The following is a 12643-nucleotide window of genomic DNA, read 5'->3' on the forward strand; positions in this document are numbered from 1 at the left end:
TACAAAAAACTAGCCGGGCGAGGTGGCGGGCGCCTGTAGTCCCAGCTACTCGGGAGGCTGAGGCAGGAGAATGGCGTAAACCCGGGAGGCGGAGCTTGCAGTGAGCCGAGATCGCGCCACTGCACTCCAGCCTGGGCCACAGAGTGAGACTCCGTCTCAAAAAAAAAAAAAAAATGTATTTCCAGTAGTGTTGGGGTGGGCGTTGGAGTAGGGTACATAAGAGTGCAAACAGCTGCTTCTCCCACCCTTCCAATCTAAGAGGCACAGCACCTGTGGGCTGGACCCCCATCCTACCCTGCTACTAGGTCACCCCCAAGGCCACTGTCCCTCATTCATGTTCATTGCCTCTAGGGAGGCAAACCCTGAAAAAAGAGCCTGGGGTCGGGGATTTGCATCCATACATTTCTGTCTCTGTGCACCTGTGTAAATGGTCCAGAGGAGAATAAAGCAGACCATAATTATCACAATTATAATAACAGGGGAGAGGCACAGATGCAGAAGTATAATCCAAATTAAACTGTGAGGGAGGTAGCTACATCACCTCTCAAGGCCCTTTTTACACGAATACTCTGTGAGTCTCTGAGCCTAAACCTTCCTGGGTGCCCAATTCTGATAATGTGGTGACATGAAGACCAATTGACTTTTGGATTTACAGTTTTCTGGGAAGTGTTGCTGAGCCTTGGAGAGGATCTGCACATTTTCTGGAGAGAAGGGAGTAGCCAGGGAGGTCAGGAGCGCATGGAGGATGCAGGAACACATGCTAGCTCTGGTCAAGGCTGCTGTCCTTGGGCGGGCTGAGGGCTGGGCCTGGTGCGTGGTCTCTCGTGCACATAGAGTGTCAGGGCAGAGCCCTGGGCCAAAAGAGAAGTGTGAAGAGCTTAGTTTTGACACCAGCCTGCTTCTTCCCCTACCTCCTTCTCAGTCCTCTTCTGGGAAGGCAGAAAGGGCCAAAAGGCCTTTCTCAGTCCAGCTTCCCTGGAAGAAGCAAAGCCTGAGTAGATTCTTGAGCAAGTGACCAACCAGGTAGTGCCCTCCAGAAGAACCAGGGTAGAGCAGAGGGTGAAGCCAAGGCTACACGATCCCACGATCCCACGAGGAGCCCTGGAGCATGAATAGCACCACAGAATCTGCTGCACCTGGAGACATGGGGGCTGGGCTTCTATACTTCTCTGTCAGCTGGTGATTGCCCAAGAGCCTTGGAATGGTGGTGAGGGTTGTAGTCTCCAGGAGTCTGCAGTGGGTGAAGGGCAGGCCACTGGAGAGGGTTGCAGGTGTGAACCATTAACAGCCAATCTGGATGGGTGCACCCACCCATGCATGGGGCAGGCACCAACAGCGCCTGCTACTCTTTCTCTCCTAAGAAATGTCATGTTAATTCAACTCAAGAAGATCCTTGCTTACTTCTGAAGATAGTTTCGAAGTCGTGTGGGGGTAGTTAGGAGGAGGAATTCTAAGGTTCTTCACCACCCTAAAATCTGCAGGATTACATTCAAAAGTGAATAATTGCTGGGATAATTCTTCCAAGACTTGTCACTTTTAAAAGCTTATTATAATAAACGTTCTTAAGGCTGGGTGCGGTGGCTCACGCCTGTAATCCCAGCACTTTGGGAGGCTGAGTTGAGCAGATCACCTGAGGTCGGGAGTTCAAGACCAGCCTGACCAACATGGAGAAACCTCGTCTCTACTAAAATTACAAAATTTAACCGGGCGTGGTGGCAGGCGCCTGTAATCCCAACTACTTGGGAGGCTGAGGCAGGAGAGTCACTTGAACCCAGGAGGCAGAGGCTGTGGTGAGCTAAGATGTTACCGTTGCATTCCAGCCTGGGCAACAAGAGCAAACCTCCGTCTCAAAGAATAATAATAATAATAATAAACATTCTCACAGTGAACTTCCACGCTGAGTCGGCACTCCCCTCACACAGAACTGTTGCTCAGAGTGGTTGTTTCTCTTAAGGTGACCCAGCCAGTCAATACGGTCCATGTCTAATAGGACAATTTCAGGCAGTACTACAGACTTCTGGGACTATTCTTTTTAAGAGGGGCCCTTCTCTGAGCAACTCTTTAAGTCACAAACCTCTTTGCACCCTCCAAAGCATCAACTTCAAATGAAAACATTTATCAACTGTTTTCAGTGTTCAAGACACTGGTAGGTCCTGGAGGCTGAAAAAGGAAGTGGTATCTGCCTCCCGGGGTTTGCAGTCAAACCAAGAGCCATATTTGGAGCGAATGGGGAGGTTTGATTAAGTGCCAAATAAGAGGGTAGGTGGGCATCACAGGAAGTGGGGAGGAGGAGGGAACTTCTGAAGGGGAGCGGTGTTCCAGCATGGCCTTCTGAGAAGGGTCTGGAATCAGAGAGATTCAAGCTAGCTGCTGGAGAGTCCCTTTCTTCCAGCTGGTTGTCGCTGGGCCACCTGTGCCAAGAAGCGGCACATCCAGCCATTCATGTGTTCACACAAACCCGTGTCGGCTGAGCTCCCACTGTCTGGCAGGCTGTGAGAGGACTCCCTCGGAGCTCCCATCTCATGCAGCCATGGCCCACTCTACTAGCTGCTTTCCAGTTCCTAATCCTGCGTCCTGGGTCATCCAGATTGGGAGGCACTCTGAGCAGCGTGTCTGCTCTTGACTTTACCCCACTCTAATTAAACAAGTGGTCGCTTACTTATCTCCCTAGAGAGAAGAGGTTTTAGGGTAGGGAGTGTATCACTTATGAATGCTTTTGGATGCATGTAACAGAAAACACCACCTACAATAACTTTAAACATAGAGATTTATTTAATCACTTCCCAAGAGGTTTCAGAAGGGGCAGCAGCTGCTGGTCTTTGCTCACTGGCTCAACAGCATCAAGGTATTCTGTTGCCCTCTTGGCTCGTCTCTTGTCTTATGGTTAAAACAGGGCCGCTGTAGCTCAAGACATCACATTCAAGTGCAAAGGAGGAAGGTGGAGAAAGGAAAGGGATTGGTGCCCACTGAGTCTATCTCTTACAAGGAAGACAAATGTCCTCCCAGAGCCTGTAGCAGACTTCTGCTTATTTCTCCTTGGTCAGACCTGGGCACCCGTAGCTTCAAAAGAGGCTGAAGAAGCAAGTGTCTCGCCTGAGGCTGGAAACATTGCCACTCTGTGCAATGTGGGAGTTTATTATCGAAGACAATGGGGGAATGAATTTCAGGGAGGCAATCACGTTAGCCACAGAGAGCTGGTGACTTCCTCGTATAATCCCAGGCACTGAGCTCCTGCCCAAGAAACTTCTGGACAGTCCCTACCACTGAAACGTCAAGCTGCTTCTTCCTAGCCCGTCCTTAGATGAACCTTGAGAACATTATGCTAAGTGAAGTAAGCCAGTCACAAAGCTACCCTACTGTCCTCTTCCCTCCAGCACACGGAATCAAACACCAGCCTCCTCGCCCTCCCTCCCTGACTCAGCCAGGAGGCTGTTCTCCTGGTTTCTGCTCAGTTTCACCCACTGTGGAGCCCCTCTGGGAAAGTTAAAGGGAGGGAGAATGAAAGAGGAGGGAGAGTGTTAATTAAACACCAGATGTTTAACTCTGTTAATTAATGGCTCTGTCACCCTGAGTGGCAGCAGCCTTCTCTTCTCTATTTCCTTCACCCTCACTATTCTCTTTTTCTCTGGAGGGCCTTGAGTTTGAAGCTAAAGGACTCAACATTTGTTCAGTGGGGCCCTGAGACCAGCAAAGGGTGAAGGGAGAAAGCTGGCTAGGGAAGAGGGGGTTCCCTTGTCCAGGAGGGAGGCATGGACATATTTGGTGGTAGGAAGGGAAAGAAGGAACAGTGGGAGAGAGACCAAAGCCCAGAGGTCAAAGGAGACATGTTTTGTTTGGTGCATGTAGGGATTTCAAAAAATGCAAGCGGTTGCAAGCATTTAAAAATGGGGAAAATGTCACATAAATCCAGATGTGCAGATCTTTAAAACTAGGCAGGTCTGGGCCTGTGTCCTTACACAGCAACAGTTAACTGGTGGAAAGTGGAGCTGGGTAGCTGGTAGCTGTCCCGCCCAGACGAAGCGTGTGTCCTCCCATCCTCCTCTGCCTCCACCCCACATACTTGGCTCATCTGTCACATGTCACCTGCCATCCCATCTGGGGTTGGGATCCACTGAGGTACAGGTGCCAGGACTCGACAATGGGTTGCCTGTAGGAGATGATAGAGAGGAGAGCCTGAGAATGCTGAAATGTGAGTCAGGATATTTGGGGAAATTGTAGGACCAATGACAGAAATGAGGAATGTGGGAGGAGCAGGTTAAGGGAGAAAAATGGCAAATTTATTTTGGGCAGGCTGCGGTAGTGATGCCTGGATGACATGGAGACGGAGGCGGCCTGGTGGTCTGGAGTCTGGAAGAGAAGGACTGGCAATCCGCAGAGCTGGTGGGGCAGGGGTGGAAGTGAAAGCCCTGGGGAGGGAGGGAGGGAGGGAGGGCGGCTGAGACCACCCAGTATTGCCTACAGTGAGAGAAGAGGGAATTGAGGATAGAACTTTGGGAACCACACATTTGGGAGAAAGAACCAGAAAGAAAAGTTAGGGTCAACTGAGAGGGTAGAAAGAACCTGGACTGTGTAATGACAGAGAAGTAGAAACAGGGTTCAATATTTTTCTGGCACTTTCCTCTATATGATCTGTTTTGATGCCCAAGTGGTATTTCCAGAAAGCCAAGGGAGTCAGATGTTCTGCTCCTCCCGATGCCCCGTGTTCTCTGTCTCCCTTCTTATCTGCTACAGCTGGCTCCCCAGTGAGACACGAAATCAGCCACTTATATCAGCTTTTTAACCTCTTTCCTGCCTTTCAGATTCTTAGCTCTAATAACATTGGAATAAAATCAGCCACTTATATCACAGCTTTTTCTCTTTTTTTCTTTTCTTTTTTTTTTTTTTTTTTTTTTTTGAGTCAGAGATTCACTCTGTTTTCCAGGCTGGAGTGCAATGGAATGATCTTGGCTCACTACAACCTCCGCCTCCTAGATTCAGGTGATTCTCCTCCTCAGCCTCCCAAGTAGCTGGGATTACAAGTGCCCACCACCGTGCCCAGCTGATTTTTGTATTTTTAGTAGAGACAGGGTTTCACCATGTTGGCCAGGCTGATCTCAAACTCCTGACCTCGTGATCCGCCCACCTTGGCCTCCCAAAGTGCTGGGATTACAGGCGTGAGCCACTATGCCTGGCCCTATATCACAGCCTTTTAGCCTCTTTCAGGCTGTTCAGATTCTTTTTTTTCTTTTTCTTTTTCTTTTTTTTTTTTGAGGCGAAGTCTCATTCTGTCACCCAGGCTAGAGTACAGTGGCGCGATCTGGGCTCACTGCAACCTCTGCTTCCTGGGTTCAAGTGATTCTCTTGCCTCAGTCTCCCAAGTAGCTGGGATTACAGGCACGAGCCACCACACCTGGTAATTTTTTTGTGTTTTTAGTAGAGACAGGGTTTCACCATGTTGGTCAGGCTGGTCTAGAACTCCTGACCTCAAGTGATCTGCCCACCTCGGCCTTCCAAAGTGCTGGGATTACAGGCATGAGCCACAGCACCCGGCCAGTTCGGATTCTTATTTCTAATAACTTTAGAAAGAAAGGCTTGGTCTCTAATTGAAAGTTTCATTAGCATCCCAGAAATGACCCGCTAGGTAAGCAATGGCCCCTGGTGCTGTCTGCTCATCTCCTTGAGTGTGTAGGAGGGATGCAGCTTCTGTGACCAACACAGACACACACACGACTCTTTGCCACCCTGAAAAGTCTCTGCTCTCTGTGAGTGGCTAAAAGAACGGGGCTTTGGAGTCAGAGTGCCCTTGGGCCAGACCTGACCTGCAGCCACCCATTGTGACTTTTCCCTCACCTCTCTAGCCTTGGTTTATACATGTGTGAAATGAGAGTAAGGGTGGTGTGTGCATTAAATAGGATAATTTTCATGGGGGGCCAGGGGGTTGAGGAAGCTGGGGCAGAGTCTGAGCCCATCACCCCAGTCTGTGGTTCTTTCTGTGTCCCTCTGACACCACCAGCACAGAAAGCAAGGCAGCAGATGTTGCTGGTCTCACTTCATTTCCATAGATTTACAAGCGTCCCTTTATGTGTTACTGAAAAATTGGGTGTAAATCCTATTTTAAGAACACAGTGGAACTCATTACTTAAAGAACACTTTGGAAAATCCTTTTGGGAAGTGAATAATAATCACCGTGTGTGCTGGTGTTGATGAATTTCTTTTTGTTGGAGTGCAGTTCACCTGGAAGGTCTTCCCGCAATCTCCCTCTTTCTATTTTATGGCTGTCCTCTTTCTCATGGGACAGACCCTGTTCGCTTTTCCTATGCCTGTCGTTTCCACATCTCTGCTCCTCCGTCTTCCCCGCCCCCCGGGCCTGCATGTCCGGCTTCCTGATGTTCCTCCAGCAGTAGCTCCTTCTTCCCTGAGACCATGTGACCATGACTTGCTGGGATCCATTTACTGGCTGCTACTCCTTCTTCAGAAATTCAGTCACAGATGAGTCTCTGGATGCCAGAAATGTGTTTGCCATGTGGGAATGACTGAGCGGGAGTCCTCTAGGGTGGCTGTGGCAGGCAGATTAATGGCTCACCAAAGATGTCCATGTGCTAATCCGTAGAACCTGTGAATATGGTGCCTTACGAGGCAAAAGGGAATTTGCAGATGTGATTCAGTCAAGGACCTTGAGGTAGGGAGATTATCCTGGATGATCTAGATGGGCCCAATGTAATCACATGGATCCTTAAAAGTAGAGAATCTTGCCCAGCTGTGGTCCACAGGAGAGGTAACAGTGGAAGAAGGGTTAGAGATTGCAATGTGGCTGGCTTTAACTATGAAATGTGGGTAGCCTCTAGAGGCTGGGAAAGGCAAAGAAATGGATTCTCCCCCAGAGCCTCCATTGAGGAATGTAGTCCTGCTAATGCCTTGATTTTAGCCCATTGAGACCCATGTTGGACTTCTAACCTATAGAAGCATAAGATAATACATGTGTGTTTTAGGCCCAGTGTGGTGGCTCATGCTTGTAGTCTCTTTGGAGAGAGAGAGACAGGAGGACACTTTGGGAGGCTGAGGCAGGAACATCACTTGAAGCCAGAAGTTCAAGACCAGCCTGGGCAACATAGTGATATCATCTCTACAAAAAAATTTAAAAATTAGCCAGGTATGGTGGTGCAGGCTGTTGTCCCAGCTCCTTGGGAGGCTGAGGCAGGAGGATCTTTTGAACCCAGGAGGTCCAGGCTGCAAGGAGCTGTGATCGTGTCACTGCTCTACAACCTGGGCAGCAGAGCAAGACCCTGTCTCCAAAAAAAAAAAAAAAAAAAAAAAAAAAGTTTGTTTCAAGCCACTAGTGTAGTGATTTGTTAAAGCAGCACCAAGAAACAAACACAGCAGCAACCATGTGGTCCCAGGGGCTGTCTGGCCTCATATCTGACCTCATCTCTTTTGCCTAGTTCATCATGTATCCATGACTCACCCAAAATTCTCCCCCTTCAGTGAGTGGTTCCAGCTGGTGCCTGGCCTGCATCTCTTGGATGCCTTGAGGCTTCACTCCGTCTCCTGTTGCCCACCACCTCGTCCCTGGGCCACCTGATACCCCAGCCCAACAGCTAAGGTGTGGATGGACAGTAGGGGGCTGGCTTCTCTCACTGGTCAGGGGTAAGTGTGCCCAGGGGAGTGTAAGGGGGCTGCAGCAGGTACCAGACTGAGGGGAGAGCAGGGAGAAGACCCCCTCATCTGGGGTATCATCAGCATACCTCCTAAGACCTCAGTCCACTGTGTTTGAGCAGCTCTTCCTTTTTAAAAATTATGGTAACATATATATAACATGAAATTGGCCATTTAACTCTTTTTAAGTCCATGGTTCAGTAGTATCATGTACACTCACATGGTTGTGCAGCCATCACCACCCTCCATCTCCAGAACACTTCATCTTGCAAAACTGAAACTCTACACCCGTTAAACAATAACTCCGGCTTCCTTCTGCCCCAGGCAAGCACCAGTCTACTTTCTATCTCCATGGATTTGACTATTCTAGGTACCTCATATAAATGGAATCATGCAGTGTTTATATTTTTGTGACTGGCTTACTTCGCTTAACATAATGTCCTCAAGGGCCATCCATGTTGTAGCATGTGTCAGAATTTCCTCCTTTTGTAAGGCTGAATAATATTCCATTGTATATATCTTGCACATTTCATGTATCCATTTATCTGTTGATGGACACTTGGGTTACTTCCACCTTTTGGCTATTGTAAACAATACTACTATGAACATGTGTAGGAATATTTCTTCAATATCCTACTTCTGATTCTTGGGGGTATATACCCAGAAGTGGAGTTGCTGGATCATACGGTAACTCTATGTTTAATTTTTTGAAGAACCGCCAGATTGCTTTACATAGCGGCTGCACCATTTTACATTGCCACCAACCCATTTTAACCATTTTCAAGTTATGCGGTTCAGTGTCATTAAGTATTCACACCATCCTGTAACCATCACCACCATCCATCTCTGTAGGAGCTCTTTGAATTACAGAGAACTAACTCTCTGGATGTGAGGAACGTTACTGGAGGAAGTGAGCAGAAATGGGCCCTCCCCACAAAGGTTTATGCTGAGCAACTGAATTTATGCTGGAAATCCCAAGAAAATCCAGGCCTTTAGTTGGATTTGCTGCCTGTTTTTGAGCTGTGGGCATGTTTTCAAATGCAGTTTTCATTTTATGCCGCAACTGAGTATCTGATAGTGAAATGTTTCCACGGAGAGAGCCTGCCCATGGGGAGGAGGAAAAGGAGGCTGCTCTAATGAATAGATAAGCTTGATTTGCGTCTGGTGACATCCTTAGCATTTAATTTCAGCAATTAAAGTAGGCAAGTCTCCTTTGTTTTCTTTTTCCTTGCAAAAACAATAAAACATTACAGAATGTTTGGTAAATAAAAACAAAATCCTAGTCATCATATTACCTTAGTGAAGCCACCACCACCATTTGTAATGCTAATCTGTGCAAGGCATGAACCAAACATGCTATTCACCTTATTTTGTTTAAGCCACACTGCTACTCTATGAGGCAAGGGCCTGGTTCTCCCTGATGATTGCACGCTCTCAGCGCATGCATTTGGTCCATCTTCCTCCACATGCCTGTCTTCTACACAATTGCCCTCATGATGTTCACACTTTGTTTTCCCAAGTGATGTAAACATTCTTGTTGTATTCTTGTTTTCAATTCTTACCATGTGTTGACTTACTCTGTTCATAGGAGCAAGACTAGTCTCTATGATCACAAATACAGCAGATTATAGACCATGTTTAAGAGGTTTTCGCCATCTGCAAACATTCCCTGGAGTGGCCTGGGCTCTACCCACATTGCTATGTCAAATAATGTCATTTTCTAAATGGCTGAGTCCTGTGTGATGTGCTGGCATTGAGTAAGGGGCAGACTCCTGAGCCCGACTGCCTGGGTTTGAATCCAGCTTTTACAAGTTTGACCTCATGCAAGTTACTTTTTACTGGTCTGTGCCTCAGTTTTCACATCCATGAAATGGGGATGATTATAATACCCGCCTCACAGGGTTATTGTTTGGATTAAGTGGCATAATATAAAGAGCATAGAACACTTCTGGGTACATGATAACATTGTTATTATTGTTGTCACTGTTACTTGATCCTGCTATTATTTAGTCTCTGCTGTGAGCTCCCTGCCCAATCTTGCTCTGTCCTCCCATCCTCAGTTTCTTCATCTATAAAGTACAGTGTTGAACCATGTGATCTGTGTCAGAGTCCTTCTTGTTAAACTTTTGGTCATCACCTTGTCCCTTTCATCTTCCCCACTGCAGCTGGAGGGATGTAGGTGGGATGCAGGGAGGACTGCCGGAACACTCATGACACACACGCGTGACTTGGAGGTTTCTAGGAATATATGGAGGAGAGAAGAACTCAACCCAGATTGCAGAAAGCAGAGGCAGGGGATGAACTTGCCACTGGGAGAGGGCAAGGGAGTTGGAGTAGGAGAGGCTCCCCATGTCCTCACCCCCCAGATTTTAGAGCTGAAAAGTGCTAGGAAGGGTTTCCTCCCCCTAACCCTCCCAGCTCTGGTCCAAACCTTCCCTCTGGGCCCCAGTCCCCCAGATGGTCTTAAAGGGAAGAAAAGAGGAAAATCCGTATCCAATCTGCTCTATTCAGAGCAATGGGAAGGCATCTGCATCTCAATCTTATCTTTGTGCTGAGTTGGGCTAAGCTTGGCCCCCCAAGTGGTGAGTGATGGGTGGGTGGGAAGATGCCTTCATCGCCCCCACGGAGAAGCCCGCTGCGGGGCCACCATATTCGTGGCCCTGGGCAGGGGCAGGAGAGGGCTGCCTCCACAATGCCTTTCCCCCCCTGCCAAACTGCAGACAGTACACATTCTTCCCTGCTCTTGGTTTCCCCTCTATTTCCTCTTCTTTTATTTTCCTTCTCTTTTTCTCCCCCTTTCCCAGGCAGGCAGCCAAGTGGAGACTTTGAATGGAGGCAAGGATGGAGGGGACTCAGGAAAGAGGACCAGCCTGAATCCCCTTCCCCAAAGATCCTCATGTACTGAGCTGGAGGTGGGGAGTAAAGGAAGCATCGCCTTCCTTCCCACCCACCCTGGCCCCTGGCTGTCAGGCCTGGGCTGGGGGAAGCTGCCAGGTGGCTGTCATCACGCTGGGCTCAGGGCTCCAGACTCTGCCCTGTCCATCTGGAACCTCTAGAATTTCTCCGGAGCCATTCAGGACCCGGAAAACCTGCCTCCCACAGCCCAAACTCACAGGAGGCTGGTGTGCAGCAGGAAGTCAGCTGAATAATTTATAGCCAGAAAGCACTCTCCCTAGTAAGGAAGCCAACTCAGAAAACCAAATTAAACTGGGAGGGCTGCTTGGAGAGCGTGTGGAGCCAGGGCTGTGGAATGCAACGATAGGGCTGGGGCCAGTTTGTCTTCCAGGGAGGATGGTGAGTGTAGCGGCCTAGGGTGTGGGCTTGTGCAGCAGACAGTCTTGGATTCAAATCCCAGCTTCACTGGCAGTGGCAGGGGGACCTTGGGCAAGTGCCTCAGCTTCAAGAATGATGCTTATGTGGGCACCTCTTGGCCTTCTTGCAAAGCTGCTGTGAGATCCTGCAGGGGAAAGAGCGTACTTAGCACAGTGCCTAGCATGCTGTCAATATGCTCCAGGCACTTGCACTCAAGCCCTCATCTTTTAGGGTTGTAAGTTGTCTTTTTCTTCCTGATGACACCCTTTCATGGTTTTTTTCACTAAAAAGAAAAGAGGTCTGAGGTTACCCTGGAGAGGACCTCCTTGTCAGCCGCAGTATGAGTGGCCGTGCTGCTCCTGCCTGGGTGCAGCTCTGTGGGCCACACGACTTCCAACCTGGTCCCTCATTCTCCCTGCTTCTGTCTGGAGCCAAGCACCGCAGTTGGATTGGGGAATTCTCCACAAGGGTGCAAATGGGGCTGAGATCTAACTGCATTCTGGGTGCAAGACCAGCTTCCCAATGTCTACAGTTGCCCTGCTGATAAATGGCCTGCTCTAATTCACCTGTCCCCTTGCTCACTGCCACCAAACTTCCCAAAGCATGCACGGACCTGACCACATCTTTGTACTGTCCCAAACTAGCCACAAGTCCTCTTCAGCAGACGGAGACCTCCTGAATCTTTAGGTTTGTGCTCAAGTCTCACTGTGATTTGGCCTCGGTCCTCCTTTCCAGACTCAACTCCCTCTCTGCCTCCCTCCACCAGCTTCTCCAGATTGTCCAAGGATAGGCCAGGGCCAAGTCTTTCCCCTGCTGTGCCCTCTGGAATGCTCTTCGCTCCTGGTGGCTGGGGAAGCTCCACCCTTGTTCTCTTCAAGAGAGTTCCGCTTTCTACACGAGGCCTCTTAGCCGCCCTCCTGACTGCAGCCTGTCACCCACTTTCCCAGGGCGTCTTCTCCCTTTTAGGGTACTGTCATCGGCTGCTTCCTGCTGCTCTACCCATGCATCCATCTTGCTGGACCCTGCAGGAGAGCCGGGCCCGATGCAATCTCCTGCTGAATGGAATGATCCCAGTGTGGCAACTCAGCTGCTACCCACCCCAGAGTGGTCTGGGCAGTCCCCTCTCTGAAAATGGGGGAGGGTTCAGTTGTGCAGGGGGCGCCTGTTAGGAGGCCAGTTTGGGCTCTGGGGAATTCAGCTCTCATACTCAACTCTCTTCGCCTCTGTCTCCGTCGTCCTTTGCCCCTGAGCAGAGGGCACGGGTCGCTCTGTAGCTGTGGGCCTCCTGATTGCTCTGGCCTTGGCTCCTGCCTCCACTTCTCTGCGCTCCTTCACTGTCACTCGCCAATTGCACCCCCTCCGCCTGTTTCAGCAAACCCTCTTCCTAATCTCTGTGCTGGGAAAATGAGCCCAGAAGAAGTCCCATACAAGGCGGGGAGGCCTCAGGGGGCATGTGCGTGGGCATGCATTCTCTCACACACATACATGTGCATTCACACGCCTCCAGGCACCATTAGAGTGACCCCAAACCCAGGACCCACAGGGAACTGGGACAGCAGCGTGAGAGAAGGCAAGAGAAACTCTGGCCAAAGATTTGGGAAAATGCTTTCTTCGCTGCTGAAGATTTCCCAAAATAGCAGGAGTCAGCTGGTGCTGCATCTCCACTCCCCTACTCCTAGAGCACTCTGCCCCAGCTCCA

The 12643-nt window shown here is 49.4% G+C and overlaps 1 protein-coding gene across 9 annotated transcripts in view; it reads left to right on the forward strand.

Annotated features, from left to right (window-relative positions):
* Positions 1–12643, forward strand: part of SEMA5B (semaphorin 5B) — a 121214-nt gene that overhangs the window by 60408 nt on the left and 48163 nt on the right. For 3 of the 9 annotated variants that reach the window (XM_015130008.3, XM_077993797.1, XM_077993803.1), the window contains exon 2: positions 7462–7623. The exons of the other annotated variants lie outside the window; for them this stretch is intronic. The gene's annotated coding sequence lies outside the window, so the exon portion shown is untranslated. The remainder of the gene's footprint in view (positions 1–7461; positions 7624–12643) is intronic. 9 annotated transcript variants of the gene reach the window in all.

This window comes from Macaca mulatta, chromosome 2, assembly GCF_049350105.2.
Source record: "Macaca mulatta isolate MMU2019108-1 chromosome 2, T2T-MMU8v2.0, whole genome shotgun sequence".
In the NCBI taxonomy this organism is placed as follows: domain Eukaryota; kingdom Metazoa; phylum Chordata; class Mammalia; order Primates; family Cercopithecidae; genus Macaca; species Macaca mulatta.